Raw genomic sequence first — 4,615 nt, 5'->3', positions numbered from 1 at the left:
TAAAAGAGAAATGTAATTGATATGCTAAGAACAGAGAAAAAAGGAAATCAGTCAAAATACTCAAAACCAGAGAAGACAGAAAAAGAGTGAAAGACCAAAAAAATAACAAAGAACAAGGGCAAGTAATAGAAAACAATAACAAATGTGGTTGATGCAAATTCAACTATAATAATAATCACTGTTAATCAATAGATTAAATATACCAGTTAAAGACAGAAATTGTCAAAATGCATCAAAAAACAAGACCCAACTATATTGTCTACAAAAAGACACTTTAAATGTGAAGACATATATAGATTAAAAGTAAAGGGACAGAGAAAGATACAACATGCTAAAAGTAAACAAAAGAAAGTCAGAGTAGCTTTATTAATATCAGACAAAGCAGACTTCAGAGCAAGGAAAATTATTACAGATAAAGAAGGGCATTACATAATGATAAAAGTTCAACTCTCCAGAAAGAGATAGCAATCCTTAATGTGTGTGCAACTAACAACAGTGTCTAAATATGTAAGGCAAAAACTGATAGAACTTCAAGGAGAAATCGATGAATCCACTATTTTAGCTGGACCACCAACTACTTGGCCCCTCTGGCCAAAGTCATCCATGACAACTTTAGCATCATGGAGGGACTCATGACCACAGTCTATGCTATCACTACCACCCAAAAGGTTGTGGATGGCCACTCTGGAAAGCTGTGGTGTGATGGCTGATGGGCTGCCCACATTATCCCTGCTTCTACTGGTGCTGCCAAGGCTGTGAGCAAGGTTATTTCTGAGCTGAATCAGAAGCTTACTGGTATGGCCTTACATGTTCCCATCCCCAGTGTGTCAGTCATAGATCCGACCTGCTGCCTGGAGAAAGCTGCCAAATACAATGACATAAAAAATGTGGTGAAGCAGGCACCAGAGGTCCCCCTCGAGGGCATCCTAGGCTACAATGAGGACCAAGTTGTCTCCTGTGACCTTAACAGTGATACCCACTCTTACACCTCTGATGCTAGGGCTGGTATTGCTCTCAATGACCACTTAGTCTAGCTCATTTCCTGGTACTACAGTGAATTTGGCTACAGCAACCAGGTGATGGACCTTATGGTCCACATGGCCTCCAAGGAGTAAGAGCCCCCTGAACTACCAGCCCCAGTGACAGCACAAGAGGAAGAGAGAATCTCTCAGCTACTGAAGAGTCCTTGCCCCAACTCATCCCTCAACACACTGAGAATCCCCAACCTCAATAAAGTTTCAATCTCAGAACCCCTGTAGAAAGGGACAAACTTAGGGAGCCCAACTTTGTCATGTACTATCAATAAAGTGCACTGTACCCAGCCAAAAAAAGAAAAAGCATTTGATAAAATCCAACACGATTCATTATAGAAACTCTTAGCAAACTATGAGTCAAGAGGAACTTCTTCGACCTGATAAAGAACATCTACCAACAGCCAATAGATGACATCTTCTCTAATGGTAAGAAAATAGATGCTTTTCCCCTAAAATCAGAAACAAAGTCAGGCTGCCCATCTCACCATTCAACATCATTCCTATTCAACATCATACTGAAAGTCCTAGATAATGCAATATGGCAAGAAAAGGAATACAGGTCGGGAAGGAAGAAATAAAACTGTCTTTGTTCACAGATGATATGATTGTGTTGAAAAACCCAAAGAATCAACCAAAAGGCTCCTGACCAAGAAGCAACTATAGCAAGGTTACAAGGATAAAACACAAAAGGCACAAATTGGAATTTGAAATTAAAAACAATAATGGGGATCCTGGATGGCTCAGTTAGAAGAACATGCAACTCCTCATCTCAGTGTCATGAGTTCAAGCCCCGTGTTGTATGTAGAACTTGCTTAAAAAAAAAAAAACCAACAATATCATTGTTGTATATGGTATCATGCACTTTAAAATATGTGAATATGATATATCCCATGTTAAGTACCCTTAACAAAACAAAACAAAATGCAAAAGAACACAATGAAATGTTTGGAGGTAATGGTTATGCTTAATACCCTGGTTGTGGTGATAAGTATCACAAATATATTTATATGCCCAAACTCATTAGACATATACATTTAATATGTGCAATTTTTTTGTAGTAAACCTCAGTAAATCTAAAAAAGTGTTTTAAACACAATGCATTTAGCACCAAGAAAATGAAATACTTAGATATAAATCTAACAAAATATGTGCAAGGTATAAATCTAACAAAATATGTGCAAGATTTATATGAGGAAAGCTATAAAACTCTGATAGAAAAAATCAAAGAATATCTAAATAGAAAGATATTCCATCTACAGAGATAGGAAGAAATAATATTATCAAGATATCAGTTCTCTCCAACTTGATCTATAGATTAGATCTATATATATATATAATCCCAATGAAAATCCCATCAGTTATTTTATGTGTATCAAAAAAACTAATCCTAAAGTTTATATGAAAATGTAAAAGTTAGGGCGCCTGAGTGGCTCAGTTGGTTGGGTGTCTGACTCTTGGCTTTGGCTCAGGTCATGATCTCACAAACTGTGAGATAGAGCCCCACACCAGGCTCCATGCTGTCAGCATGGGATTCTCTCTCTCTGCCCCTCCCCTGCTTGTGTGTGTGCATGCACATGTGCTCTCTCAAAGAGAACAAAATATTGAAAGAGAATAAAGTCAGAAGGCTGACACTATCTGGCTTCAAGACTTACTATAAAGCTACTTTAATCAAGACAGTGTAATATTGGTGAAAACAATAGACAAATAGATCAATGGAATAGAGAGACCAGAAATAGACCCACACAACTATAGTCAACTGATCTTTGATAAAGGAGCTAAGACAATCAGTGTAAAAAAGATAATCTTTTCAAGAAATAGTGCTGGAACAACTAGACACATGCAAAAATATTCATATAGATGCAAACTTTAAGCCTTTCACAAAAATTAACCCCAAATGGATTATAAACCTAAAAGTAAAATGCAAAACTATAGAACTCCTAGAAGATAACAAGAGAAAATCTATGTAGCTTTTGGTTTGTCAATAACTTCATAGAACACAATACCAAAAGCGCAATCCATAAAAGAAAAAATTAATAAGTTAGACTTCATTAAAATTAAAAACCTCTGCTCTACAGTAGTTGCTGTTAACAGACAAGCCACAGACTGGGAGAAAATCTCTGTAAAACATATCAGACAAAGAACAGGTATCTGAAATATATAAAGAGCTCTTAAAATTTAACAGCATTAAAAAAACAGAATTTTAAGATGGGCAAAATATCTCACAAGATACCTCACCAAAGAAGATATACAGATGGCAGGAAGCCTATGAAAAGATGCTCAAAGTCATATATCATTAGGGAAATGCAAATTAGAACACTGAGATACCACTACACACCCATTAAAATGACCAAAATCCACAACACTGACAACAATAAATGCTAGAGAGGATGTGGAGCAATAGGAACTCTCTTTCATTGCTAGTGGGAATGCAAAGTGGTACAGCTGCTTTGGAAGATAGTTTGACAGTTTCTTACAAAATCAGACATAATTTTACCATATTTTCCAGCAACTGTGCTCCTTTGTATTTTACCCAAATTGGTTGAAAACTTATTTCTATACCAAAACCTGCACACAGGGGTGCCTGGCTGGCTCAGTCTGTAGAGCATGCAACTCTTGATCTCAGGGTTGTAAGTCTGAGTCCCACATTGGGTGTAGAGATTATTTTTAAAAAATAAAATCTTAAAAAAAACCCTGCATACAAATGTTTATAGAAGATGTATTCACAACTGCCAAAATTGGAAACAATAGGTGAATGAATAAACAAAGCATCCATACAATGGAATGTTATTCAGTGATAAAAAGAAATGAAGTATCATGACATGAAAAGACATGGAAGAACCCTAAATGCATACTGCTAACTGAAAGAAGCCAACCTGAAAGGCTATACATTGTGTGATCCCACCTATATAACATTTTGGAAAAGACAAAACTATTGAGAGAGTGAAAAGATCAGTGGTTGCCAGGAATTTGGAGGGGATGGGCAGATGAATAGTTGGAGCACAGGAGACTTTCAGGGCAGTGAACTTTCTGTATGATACTATTAATAATTGATATATGTTAATATACATTTATCAAAACCTGTAGAATTTACAACACAGAAACTGAACCTTAATGTCAACTATGGACCTTGTAATCCAAGATGTTAAAGATAAAGGAAACTGCAGGGAAATGAGGAGCATATAGGAACTCTCTACACCTTTGGCTAAAACTTTTTCTGTAAACCTAAAATTGCTTAAAAGGTCTATTAATTATAATTTTAAGAAAAGAATGAAGATCTCTTAACATTAGTTCCAGGACATACTGTTAAGTAGATGGAAAAAGCAAAGTGTAAAAGTGTATTGTAAATTATATTTTGTGTAAGAAAGAAGGATAAATATAAATATAAAAGGATATATATATATATATATATATATATATATATATATATATGCAAAAGGAAGCATAGAGCATAGAAAGCAGAAATAATGAGATTTGTACTATGGCCAAGTGGTGGTGCAGGTGGTGCAGAAAGGATAAGGGATGGAAGAGGAATTGAGGATGGAGGTAATTACACTTTTCTGAGTATTCTTTTCTCTATGGTT

The 4,615-nt window shown here is 35.8% G+C and overlaps 1 pseudogene; it reads left to right on the top strand.

Moving 5' to 3' along the window:
• The first annotated feature begins 548 nt into the window (after window positions 1-548).
• LOC102952466 lies at window positions 549-1,115 on the top strand (annotated as a pseudogene).
• The last annotated feature ends 3,500 nt before the right edge of the window (window positions 1,116-4,615 follow it).

Source organism: Panthera tigris, chromosome X, assembly GCF_018350195.1.
Source record: "Panthera tigris isolate Pti1 chromosome X, P.tigris_Pti1_mat1.1, whole genome shotgun sequence".
In the NCBI taxonomy this organism is placed as follows: domain Eukaryota; kingdom Metazoa; phylum Chordata; class Mammalia; order Carnivora; family Felidae; genus Panthera; species Panthera tigris.
Note: the sequence above shows the minus strand (reverse complement) of the source record. Positions and strands in the feature narration are given on the sequence as shown.